This window comes from Sorex fumeus, unplaced genomic scaffold (assembly GCF_029834395.1).
Source record: "Sorex fumeus unplaced genomic scaffold, SorFum_2.1 ptg000098l, whole genome shotgun sequence".
Classification (NCBI taxonomy): Eukaryota; Metazoa; Chordata; class Mammalia; order Eulipotyphla; family Soricidae; genus Sorex; species Sorex fumeus.
In genome coordinates this window covers 37,992,550-38,005,702 of record NW_026606155.1, presented here as the reverse complement: position 1 = coordinate 38,005,702, position 13,153 = coordinate 37,992,550, and the positions used below count along the sequence as shown (strand labels likewise).

The 13,153-nt window shown below is 41.8% G+C and overlaps 1 protein-coding gene and 1 pseudogene across 1 annotated transcript in view; one reads left to right on the top strand and one right to left on the bottom strand.

The window, feature by feature from the left end:
• Nucleotides 1-13,153, bottom strand: part of SLC35F4 (solute carrier family 35 member F4) — a 277,152-nt gene that overhangs the window by 152,018 nt on the left and 111,981 nt on the right. The gene's annotated exons all lie outside the window — the stretch shown is intronic.
• LOC130041865 (ferritin heavy chain-like) lies at nucleotides 8,721-9,462 on the top strand (annotated as a pseudogene).

Sequence of the window (13,153 nt, the reverse complement as noted above, 5' to 3'; positions counted from 1 at the left end):
TCCACTTTACAGCTGCAAGAATCTCATCAAACTCTATATTATTAAAAATAGTTTGAGAGAATAGAGAAATTAAGCTCTTACCTTGCATGTGGCTAATCCCACTTAGATCACCTGCACCATATATGGTCTCAAGCATTTCCTGATTCAGCCCCAGAGGCCTACAATCCTGCCAATGTGGCCCTGGGATAATCCCCAGAAAGCAAAGTCAGAGCAGCACTGCATCCTCTGATGCCACAATGAACCTCCAGCCTGGATAGCCAGAAGGGGCCCTGGGGCCTCCTGACTATTTCTTGGGAGACATTCCTCCACCATAAGAAAAATAAGAAAATGTACATGTATTCTTATTTCCTAGTCCTAGTCTTAGATAGGCTTCAGTGGCCTGAAGGGACAGAGAAAGTATAAACAGCATTGGAGAAAGTCTGATTGCAAACCCTATTCCCATGAAACAGGGCCTAGATATCCACCAATGGGAAGCATGTGACACGTGTCCTTGAGTACTTGAGAAATCATCTTAATTTTCTGGATTCTCCGCCCAGTACTGATTTCTTTTCACTCTTCAAAGACTGACTAGGACTGTGTTTCTCAGCCCCAGGACCTAGATGTGCTGTGCTGCATTTTTATGTCTTTCTGTATGTTAAACTAATGTAAATACTAAACAATGCAAAGAAAAATCTGTAACTAAGGCTTGCAACTGTACAGAATTAGGGAAAATACTTTTTAGTTTGACTTGTTCTTAGGAGACAAGCTTCTCTGTGAATAATCTAAACTTAACAACAACAACAAAATCATTGTCTGAACTAGGGGCATCTCTGAAAAATGGTATCAATACAGTTGTATATTATTTTACTTTTACTGGTTTCATTATTTAGAGCCACATGCTTCTGCAGCAGTAGGTATCTATATTTATCTCATAGTCCTGTCCTCCACACAAAAACAAAATACTGCAGCTGCAACTGAATTTATCCAACAGATACAAATAAGAGACTAACACCCTTCTGAAAGGATTTCAAATTTCAGATAAAAATGTCACATTACAGTGTGAAAGATTAAAAACTTTTCAGAATGATCTTGTGTTAGGGGCAGTAATGACATTATGGGTAGAGTTGCTAAGGGAACATCACTGTCACTCTTCTCCCGTTGTTCATAGATTTGCTCGAGCGGGCCCAGTAATGTCTCCATTGGAGACTTTGTTGTTACTGTGTTTAGTATATCGAATACATCACGGGTAGCTTGCCAGGCTCTGCCGTGCAGACGAGATATTCTCGGTAGCTTGCCGGGCTCTCCGAGAGGGGCAGAGGAATCGAACTCAGGTCGGCCAAGTTGGCTGGGTGCAAGGCAAATGCCCTACCGCTGTGCTATCGCTCCCAGCCCACTAAGGGAACATATGGTATTTAAATTAAAGTGCGAGAGATATCTTTTGAAAAGAAATATTTCCCCTCTCAGGCTCTTGAGTTCCTGATAAGACAGGAATGATATTTTAGAACAATTTTCTTATTTTATTTAGGAAAGCACAACATTCCAAGTTTGTTGTCCAAAGACCCAAAGTAAAGTTCAGATTCTGGAAAGCTGAATCTCCTAGAGAGGGGTCAATGCTATGCCTTCCACTACCTCTTTAAAAGATGGACACCGGTTGGTGCCTTTGTGCAAGGAAATAATTCTGAGTCAAGGCAGCTTATTAAATACTCTATGATCATTTAAATACTCTATGATCATCTCTAACACCTGCTGTTTTTGACCACTGAGTATTGCTGTGATTCCTCTGGGAAGGAGACTTGGTGAACATGTGAATCCTAATGCCTTCCCCTCTCTCCTAGAGCTATGACTGACTCTGGGGGGATCTTTTTCCAAAACCTTTTTTTCCCACCCTGCAGTAGCAGGGGGACAGACATATAGCGAATGCTTCCAGCAGCTGACCCTGGCAGATCTGTTAGGTGTTCAGTTGCTACTTCTGAACCTTAATATTCTTCTCTCCTAAATTCAAATTTTAAGCACTGTTATCGTCCCAGGGAGAGTTGTATAGTCTTGCCAGAAGACTTTACTTAAGTTAGAATCAGAGTTTCCGAGTTCAATTTTCCATCACTGCAACCTGAAGAAATCTCTTTGAGGGAAAGAATGCAGAAGTCTGAGAAGAATTCAAGTCTAAGACTGAATACTTACACAGAAGGAATTCCCTTAAATATTTCCACGGGCAACAAAAGCAAAAGTAGCTACAAGTTGGATATAAACAACTGATGAGCTTTTGATGTCATCCTGGTATTTATTTTGGAATTAAAAATCATTGAACCTTGAAGATTGGGTTTTTTAATCTATGTCCAAATCAAGTATCTAAAATCCTATATCCTAAAATTTATTTTTCAAATATTTATTTTTAATTAGTTTTTATTGAAATTTCATAGTTTGCAATAGATTTGGAATTCTAAATTACTAATTGCAATTTTAGTGGTGCTAAAACATCAATCCCTCCTCCAGTGTTTTCAGATCCCTTCTCCAGAATCTCACCGAACCCTCCCTTCACCCCTCTTTGGCTCCTCAGTTCCCAGTTCTACCGATTTATTTCCATTGAGTTTCATCTAATCCTCTTTGTTTCTTTGTACTCCACATATAAGTGACCACTACTGATAGTTGTCTCTTACCACCTTTAGTTATTTTTTTTAAAAAAGAGAAAACTTCAATTTCAGTATACAAATTTAAATGAGTTAAATCAAAGTACCATATGAGTCTAAGATCAGATAATTTTATAATAAACTAAAATTTACATAAATATCATTTTCTCATAAAACTTAAGAGATAATGGTAAGATCAATGAGGAAGGCACTGTAATATCTATGTTCAAATTTAATGATCATTAGTTTCACAAAATTATATTTCCATTTTCAGTTTCATGTTGCAGAAAATAATAGGTGACAACACAGCAAAAATGTAAAAAAAAAACTGAGGTAGAAAAAAATAAACAATTCTATCTATGGGACTTGGGCCTTACAATATGCAACTAAAGAATGACTGCCTCCTTCTGGTGTCATACTTTAATTGTAGGTACCATTTCTTTTTTTTTTTTTTTTTTACTATTAAGAACTTTATTAAAAACTCATGTCATTTAATACTGGATAAATAACAATCTGCATAGATAAAAATTTAATGAATTTATAATTAAAAATCCTCTATCCCTGTACAAATTTTGAAATTATACCTTTTTTTAATTAATTAATTAATTTATTTATTTATTGAATCACCGTGGGAAAGGTTACAAAGCTTTCAGGTTTAGGTCTCAGTCATGCAAATATCAAACACATTTCCCTTTACCAATACTTATTTTTTACCATGAAGAACCCCAATAAAACCCCACCCCCACCCCTCCCAGTCCCTGTGGGGCAGATGAATTCTAGTTAACACTCTATCTGCTTTGATTAGATTCATTGTTTCAATAAAAGATTCACCACTATTATTTAGAGTTTACCCCCCCGCCCCAAATCAGACATGTTGAAAAAGCATTGTGAGGTGATTTGCTTTCTACAGTTGGGTTCAAGAATTAAATGTTGGTTTTGGATTTCTGCTATTTTACTTATTGACCCTGGAAGTATTTCTACTGAAAGTCAGATAGTTAAGAAATTGGTTTCTGTGCTCTGGAGTCGTGGCCGTGCTGGAGAGCCGCTAGTGGGGGGCATCTGGTGGCCTCGGTAAGGTGTGAAGGGCGGACCGAAATGCCCCCCTTCCCATGAGGTTTTAGTCGCCCCCACTCCCCCAGCTCATACCTGCTGTCCACAAGGCTCCCATGCGGCCGCCATCTTTCTTTCCAGAGAGGAGAAGGCGACTGGGGCAACACCCTTTCCCCTCCGGGCAGACATGATGGCCTGGATTAATCCATAGTCCGTTCACTTTTCTGCTCCAAGCTGCCGGGTTCTGCATTAAGTCCTTGTGCTTCTGGGGCCGTGGCCATGCTGGAGAGCCGCTCGCAGGGGGCAACTGGTGACCTCGGTAGGGTGTGAAGGACGGACCGGAACGCCCCCATTCCCATGAGGTTTTAGTCGCCCCCATTCCCCTGGCTCATACCTGCTGTCCACAAGGCTCCCATGTGGCCGCCATCTTTCTTTCCAGAGGGAGGAGGGCGGAAGGGACCAACACCCTTTCCCCTCTGGGCAGAAATGATTGCCTGGATTAACGCATAGTCCTTTCACTTTTCTGCTCCAAGCTGCTGGGTTCTGCATTAAGTCCTTGTGCTTCTGGGGCTGTGGCCGTGCTGGAGAGCCGCTCGTGGGGGGCAACTGGTGACCTCGGTAGGGCGTGAAGGACGGACCGGAACGCCCCCCTTCCCATGAGGTTTTAGTCGCCCCCATTCCCCCGGCTCATACCTGCTGTCCACAAGGCTCCCATGCGGCCGCCATCCTTCTTTCCAGAGAAGAGAGGGCAAATGGGGCAACACCCTTTCCCCTCTGGCAGACTTGATGGCCTGGATTAACGCATAGTGCTTTCACTTTTCTGCTCCAAGCTGCTGGGTTATGCATTAAGTCCTTGTGTTTCTGGGGCTGTGGCCGTGCTCCAAACTTAACTATGATTTTCAGAGAGAAACGTTGGGTGGTTTACTTCCCATGGATCACTTTGTATACGCGGCCGCGCAGTTTTGAGGAAAAGTCCTAGTTCCCGCATACTCGAGCTGTGCTTGTAGAGGCTTCTGGTCACCGGGGTTCCATCTGGGGGAGGCGGGATGCGGTACCTACCCCATCTGGGACTTCCCGATGATCTCGGCTCTTTTTGGAACCTTTTTTTTTTTTCCTTCGGGATCTGTGGATCCCGCCCTCCATGTTGTCCTTCTCTTTGGCTGAATCTAGGTACCATTTCTTTTGAAAAAAACGGTCTTTTGAAAAACTGTATAATAGAGTATAATAAACAAAAACAGTAGAATTATAATTTACATTTGAATGATAAAAACCTTATTTTGTGTTATAGGAAATGCTTAATTCCAACATGTTATATGAGTGACAAACTCTAGAAGGTGGTAACAATAACAAGCTAAAGGCAAATCATATTGTAATCTTCATAGTGAGGTTTACAAGTCAGTATATTGGGCCAATAACTACTTGAAAACTGCTTTTAAGAAATAACCAGACAGATGATATTACAGAAACAAATTAAACAATTGAAGCTACAGTTTTTAAAGTTGGAATGAAGAATACCCAAGACAGAGCTACAATGGATTATGGAAATTCAGGAGGGAACCCTCTTATTTCAGTTGGAAATGAAATCTATTTACTAAACCACTTGTTCAGAATATGATACAATAGAGTACTCCTATATTCAGATAAAAGTCAATATGAATTTCAAACACATAAAGCCATTTTCACGGAGTGCATAAAATTTAATTTTTAATTGAATTTGAATTTCAATTAATTTTTCATGTTGTGTTTTGAAAGTGACCACTGACCAAGCAAGTGGAAGCAAAGATATACAAATGGGACTACATTAAACTAAAAGCTTCTGTGCCTCAAAAGAAATGGTGATTAAGGTACAAAGACAGCCCATGAAATGGGATAAATTATTTACCCAATACCCATCTGGTAAGGGTTAAATATCCAAGATATATAAGGCACTGGTATAACCTTACAAGAAAAAGATTCCAACCCCATCAAAAAATGAGAAGAAGAAATGAACAGAAACTTCCTCAAAGAAGAAATACAAATGTTCAAAAGGTACATAAAAATGCTCTACATTACTATTCAGGGAGACACATGAGATATCATTTCACATCAGAGAGACTGGCAAACCTCAGTAAGAATAAAAGCAACCAGTACTGGCACTGATGCTGGGGGAAAGGGACTCTCCTTCATTGTTGGAAAGAATGCCAACTGGTCCAGCCTTTTTGAAAAACAATATGGACATTCCTCAAAAAACTAGAAATTAAGTTCCCATTTGAACCAGCAATGGGAATATACCGTGGGGGCCCCAAAACAACAGAAATGCCATCTGTACTTCTAAATTAATTGCAGCACTATTCACAATAGCCTGAATCTAGAAACAACCCAAGTGACTGAGAACAGATGACTGGTTAAAGAAACTATGGTACATCTACACAATAGACTACAACACAGTCATTAGGACAAATGAAGTAATGAAATGTGCTTATAAATGAATGTTCATTGAGCATCTCATGCTGAGTGCTATGAATCAGAAAGAGAGGGACAGATATAGAATGACTACTTTCATTTGTTGGATTTTTTTTTAAAAGTATGAGACTAATATCCAAAGCCAAGGAAAATGGGCCAGGGGGACTGGTCAATGGTTGGGAGCTTATGACAAGTGTGTGTGTGGTGGTTGTGGTGTGTGTGTGTGTGGGGGGGCAAAGGGCAGCTAGGACAGAGAAGGGACCAGTATGACAATAATAGTTGGAAATGATCACTCTGCACAAAAACTGAATGTGAAAGTAAGTAAAGGGATATACATGATAACCTTTATAACCTTGTAATAATCTGTATTATAAACCATTAGGTGTGTGTGGGGGGAGGGAGGGAGAGAGAGAGAGAGAGAGAGAGAGAGAGAGAGAGAGAGAGAGAGAAAGAGAGAGGTGGAGAAGTGCCTGCCATAGAGGCAGGTGGTGGGGACGGGGCAGGGTGGGAAGGATACTGAGGATATTGATGGTGAGGAATGTTACAGCATACACTGGTGAAGGGACAGGTGTTGGAATATTCTATGACTGAAACCCAATCATGAACAACATTATACCTGTGTCTCACTGTGATTCAAAAAATAATTTTTTTTTAAAGAACGCAGTGAAATTTTTGAAAAGACATAAAGTGAACTTAAGACTCAAAGTTTATTGAAAGGGCATCTATTCTTGTAAAAAGCAAACACACATCATATATATATATATATATATATATATATATATATGCGATAGCACAGCAGTAGGGCATTTGCCTTGCGTACAGCCGGCCCAACCAAGCCAGGTTCGATTCCTCTGCCCCTCTTGGAGAGCCCGGCAAGATACCAAGAGTATCTTACCCCCTTGGCAAAGCCTGGAAAGCTACCCATGATGTATTTGTTATGCCAAACACAGTAACAACAAGTTTCACGATGGAGATGTTACTGGGCCCGCTCAAGCAAATTGATGAACAATGGGAGGATGGTGACTGATATATATACACACATGGTCTGCAGCCATATCACAGCAGGTAGGGCATTTGCCCTGCGTGCGGCAGACCCAAGTTCTATTCCTCCGCCCCTCTTGGAGAGCCCAGCAAGTTTTCGAGAGTATCTCACCCCCACAACAAAGCCTGGCAAGCTACCCATGATCTATCATATTCGATATGCCAAAAACAGTAACAACAAGTCTTATAATGTTACTGGACCCTCTTGAGCAAATCGATGAACAACGAGAGGACAAGTCTATTAGATAAGCTGTTATCTGATTTGTGCTTTACTTTATAAAGAGGCAGACAAAACATAGCAAACCTGAATTTTTCGTAAATTTTTCACATTTCACATGTGCTAGATAGCTGTTCTTGAAATTTCTGGTTTAGCTGTAGCAGAGATTATGCTACCTACACACACAAACAGACACACCTTTTTTTAATATACTTTACATTTTTTAATTAAGTTGTATATAAAAGGTAAAGGTAAAGGCCCTCCCGTTGATCGTCGATTTGCTCGAGCGGGCCCAGTAACGTCTCCATTGGAGACTTTGTTGTTACTGTGTCTGGCATATCGAATACTCTCAGTAGCTTGCCGGGCTCTCCGAGAGGGGCAGAGGAATCGAACTCGGGTCGGCCATGTTGGCCGCTTGTAAGGCGAATGCCCTACCCGCTGTGCTATCGCTCCAGCCCAAGTTGTATATAAGTAACCTTATTTACTTAGCACAGCGGGTAGGGCGTTTGTTTGCCTTGCATGTGACTGAGCCGGGCTCAATTCCTCTGTCCCTCTTGGAGAGCTTGGAAAGCTACCAAGAGTATCCTGCCTGTACGGCAGAGGCTGGCAAGCTCCCCATGGTGTATTCGATATGCCAAAAACAGTAACAACAAATCTCATAACGGAGATGTTACTGGTGCCCACGAGAGCAAATCGATAAACAATGGGAGGACAGTGTTACAGTACTCCACATGACAAACTTGGGTGGTTGGGAGGGTAACTGAAGGCAGTGGAAAGGTATCGTGGTGGTGGAATTGGTGCTGGCATACTGAATATGGTAAATTACTGTGAACTACTTTATTAAAATAAAATAAAATTGGGGGAAATACTAAATTTTTTTTCATTTATAGGTAACATTTTTTTATAATATAAACACTGAATTTCAAACACTTTTAAGCTAAAATTTTAAATACACATAAAAGTAGGGTAGAAAGAATAACAAATTTTCAAGTACTCTTCAATCAGCTTTGGTAATTATCAATTCATGGGTTAGACATGATAGGTCATAGGATGTCAAGTGCAATCAAAATGTAATAAAAGACACTAATTTTAATTTGACTTCTAAAGAACTAGTTATCATAACAGTGTTCTCGAATAAAACCTGTATTCTAAAACCTAGCTAGTTATTCTTCGAATCAAAGAGCAGATGGGAAGGAATGTAGAGATAAATATTTAATCAACTATCACCCCATTTGCCACAGCCTTCATGGACAGTCGCTGAGGTTTCCTGCTTCAACAGTGCTTGGACGGAACTCGGTGCTGGTCCCTCTGCTGCCCGTGCCGGCCGCTCACAGCCTGTCCTGCACCACCGCCACCACCGTCGCCGCCGCCTCGGTCCATCTCAGCAGCCGTCATGACCACAGCATCCCCCTCACAGGTGCGCCAGAACTACCACCACGACTCGGAGGCCGCCACCAAGCGCCAGATCAACCTGGAGCTCTACGCCACCTTTGTCTACCTGTCCATGTCTTATTATTTTGACCGGGATGATGTGGCTTTGAAGAACTTCGCCAAATACTTCCTGCACCAATCTCACGAGGAGAGAGAACATGCGGAGAAGCTGATGAAGCTGTAGAACTATCGCGGTGGCAGGATTGTCCTTCAGGATATCAAGAAACCAGATCGCGATGACTGGGAGAACTGAACGCGATGGAGTGCGCGTTGCACTTGGAGAAGAGCGTGAATCAGTCACCGCTGGAGCTGCACAAACTGGCCACGGACAAGAATGACCCCCCCCCACCTGTGTGACTTTCTGGAGACTCACTACCTGAATGAGCAGGTGAAGGCCATCAAAGAATTGGGTGACCACGTAACCAACCTGTGCAAGATGGGAACCCCCTCCCCTCAGTCTGGCATGGTAGAGTATCTCTTTGACAAGCACACACTGAGTCACAGTGACAACGAGAGCTAAGCCTTAACTAAGCTGGCTTCCCCGAGCTACAAGTGACCTCCAGGCCACCGGGCAGTACATGCATGTTGGGGTTACCCTGACCTTTTCTATAAGTTCCAAAACATCTATTTCAGTCTTATGACTTGTATCAGTCCTTCAAATAAAGAAATTTGGTACCCCCCAAAAAAACATAGCCCCATTCAATTCACAGTCCCTTACCTAAGATCAGAGGTAGTGTAAAATAAAAAGTCATACTATAAACAATAGTAAAGGTAAAGGCCCTCCCGTTGTTCATCGATTTGCTCGAGCGGGCCCAGTAACGTCTCCATTGGAGACTTTGTTGTTACTGTGTTTGGCATATCAAATACGTCACGGGGGAGCTTCCCAGGCTCTGCCGCGCGGGCGAGATACTTGCCGGGCTAGCTTGCCGGGTAGCTTGCCAGGCTCTCCGAAATAAGAATTTTTTAAAATCCAAGACAGCTGCCTTATGAAATGACAACACAGAAAACACCTCAATTATGTAAAGGTTGAAATATAAGGACGTTAAGGGGCTGGAGGTTACATAGTTACAGAGGTTAAGGCACATGGATGACCTATACTGGTTTCATCCCCCCAGCATCACATATGGTCTCCCAGGCACCACCGGGTATGTTCTCTGAGCATATGTATAAACCAGAAATAAGCCCTGAGTACTGCTGGGTATAGCAAAAAGAAGCCAAAAAATTAAATTAAATAAATATGTCAGAAGTTAAGCAAAAAACGTCATGATGTCTCACATTTAAGAGACACAAACCTGAGTTTGGATTCTGGCTTTGTCATTTGATAGTCGTGCCTGCTCTTAGTGCCTCTCAATCCTTCCACTACAGAGTTGCTCTTAGGATCCAAATAAAGGCAGCTCGAGTGGGCCCAGTAACGTCTCCATCGTGAGACTTGTTACCATGTTTGGCATATAGAATACGTCACGGCTACCTTGCCAGGCTTTGCTGTGCATACTCTCTGTAGCTTGCTGGGCTCTCCGAGAGGGGCCGAGGAATCAAACCCTGCTTGGCCGGACCGGCTGTGCACAAGGCAAATGCCCTATCATTGTGCTATCGCTCCAGTCCCCCCAAATAAAGGCAACAAAACCAAAATGCCTAGCACACAGGAGAGACTAAATAGACACCGTTCTCTTTCATCCTCCTTTATTCTCAAAGTAAGTTTCACCTGGTGGCAGAGCAAACACAGAGAAGGATTTTGAAGAATTTCATTAAATTAAGATACATATATATATATATATATATATATAGTTTTCCCATCACTGTCTTACTGTGGGTTAACATTTACTGAAACATTAGAATTGTGGAGTTTTTCCCATGGATAGCTCCCTAGTCTATCCGCATGTAAAATATATTGCAGAATATAGTGCTTTCATATCAGTATATTAAACTGGGATAGTACAGGGACAGTAACTCCTGAGATTTATGGCACTTTTTTCCTTCGGTCACATTTTTATGCTGTGGCAAAATATTGAATTCTGAAAAAGAAAAATACGATGTAAAGAAAGAGAACCCCATTAAAGGAAATGGAAACATAGTAAGAAATTTTTAATTACCCCTTTTTCTCACTAGATTTCCATCAGTTCAAATGGTTAATATTTCAAATTAGTGACTCCCTAGAGGTTTTATTGCCTATGATAATTCAGTAAAAAATAGTCTTTAAATAGCCTGTTTCTGTAATCAGGATCTCTCTGAGAAATGGTTGTTTGATTTTCTATGACTTTTGATCCTTACACGCAGTGTGAAACATTCTTAACAAGTGTGTGTGTCAGCACAATTATTATTGTTGTTGCTGTTATTATTATTATACATGATTTTTAAAAAAGACTTTTTACTTGGGGGCCAGAGAGATAGTACAGGGGTAACGCAGTTGTCTTGCATGTAAAAAACCTGGGTTCAATCCCCAGCACTCCATATGGTCCCCCCAAACCCTTCCAGGTGTAAAGGTCTTTTGTAAAGGTCTGTAAGGAAGATAGCTTTGTGCTACTGTTATATTTTGGGAATGCATTAACAGTTCACTGCTGTCCTAATTAAGTTCCCCATAGAGCAGATCTTAACGGTGTTACTGAATAAACCCTCCCAGCACTACTGGTGATTGAAGTGACTGAACTCCCCCTTATATTATTCTTCCTATTTGGGGGGATATCTATGCTGATTGTGAATATAACCCTTTATTCTTCCTCCCATGTCACCTTGCAGGTCAGAGTAAAAAAACAATTAATAGATTAAACACTCACCAAACACTGAACTGCGTTGCAAATGCTGAGCAAAGTCTGAGATTCTGACTCATGGGACATGACAGCAGGAGGCGTTGTGCTATGCTTGGGTTTTCAAGGGTTTTCAAGAGGAAAGCTTAGTTTTGAGCAAGGCAAGACACTTCATTTGATACCAGAGAGCTTAAAAGTTTCTGTGGCTGATGGTTGTCAACGTTGACTAACATTTTCTCCCCAAACTTATAGCTGCTTCTCCCACGAAGAGGTGTAGTTCATTTCCCTATTCCTTATGCATGGCTGTATTTTTCATTTGTTTTGACCAATAGAAGGTGATGACAGTATATCACTTATAAAACTATAAAAGATCTTGTACGTTGTGCTTTCAGACAAGGTTCCACTCTGACAGGCCAGAACGATAGTCCACCAGGCCGTGCATTTGCCTTGCACACAGCCAACCCAGGTTCGATTTCCGCTTTCCCATATGGTCCCCCTAGCACTGACAGGAATAATTCCTGAGTACAGAGCCAGGAGAACCCAAACACACACACACACACACACACACACACACACACACACACACACACACACAAATGATCTACTCTGTGACACCCATTTATGAAAATCAGTGTAGCTAACTTGGAGAGGCTAAGGGGGAAAACACTGAAGTATCCAGTTGACAGCTAGCACAGCTGCTACACATGACCTTTCTGGCCCTAACAATGGCTCAGCTATAAGCAGCTGTGGAGTGAGCATAGGTGGACCCAAAAGGAACAACTACCTAGTCAATTTACAAAATTATGAGACTAGATGAACACTGTGGGGTTTTTTTTAATTTTTTTTGCTTTTTGGGTCACACCTGGCGAAACACAGGGCTTACTCCTGGCTCTGCACTCAGGAGTTAATCCTGGCAGTGCTCAGGGGACCATATGGGACCATATGCTGGGAATCAAACCCAGGTCGGCTGCATGCAAGACAAACGCCCTACCCGCTATGCTATCTCTCCAGCCCCAACACCGTGGTTTTAAATCAGTAAATTTTGGGTTTATTGGTTATATGGCATAAGCTAATAAACATAGTAAATCATTTATTTTTGAAGGTCACAATGGTTTTATTGTCTTTTTTTAATTAGTGAAACATCATGAGGTACAGTTATAGACTTACAAATTTTTGTGCTTGGGTTTCAGTTATAAATGATCAAGTACCCATCCCTCCACCAGTGCCCATTTTCCACCACCATGGGTCCCAGTATCCCTCCCACACCCCCCATCTCCCTCCATCCCACCCTGCCTCTGGCAAGGGCATTCCCTTATGTTCTCTCTCTCTCTCCTTTTGGGTCCTGTGGTTTGCAAGAGAGGCATTGAGTGGCAATCATGTTTGGTCTATAGTCTACTTTCAGCATGCTTCTCCCATCCTGAGAGGATCCTCTCAACACCCTTTATTTGGTGCTCCCTTCTCTATCTGAGCCTCCTTTTCCCCGAGCATGTGTTGCTGGCCTCCAAGTCATGGAGCAAAATTCCTGGTACTAAACTCAGCCACTCCTGGGTGTTAGTCTCCCATTTTGTTACTTTATGTTCCCCAGATGAATGCAATCTTTCTATGTCTATCCCGTTCTTTCTGACTCA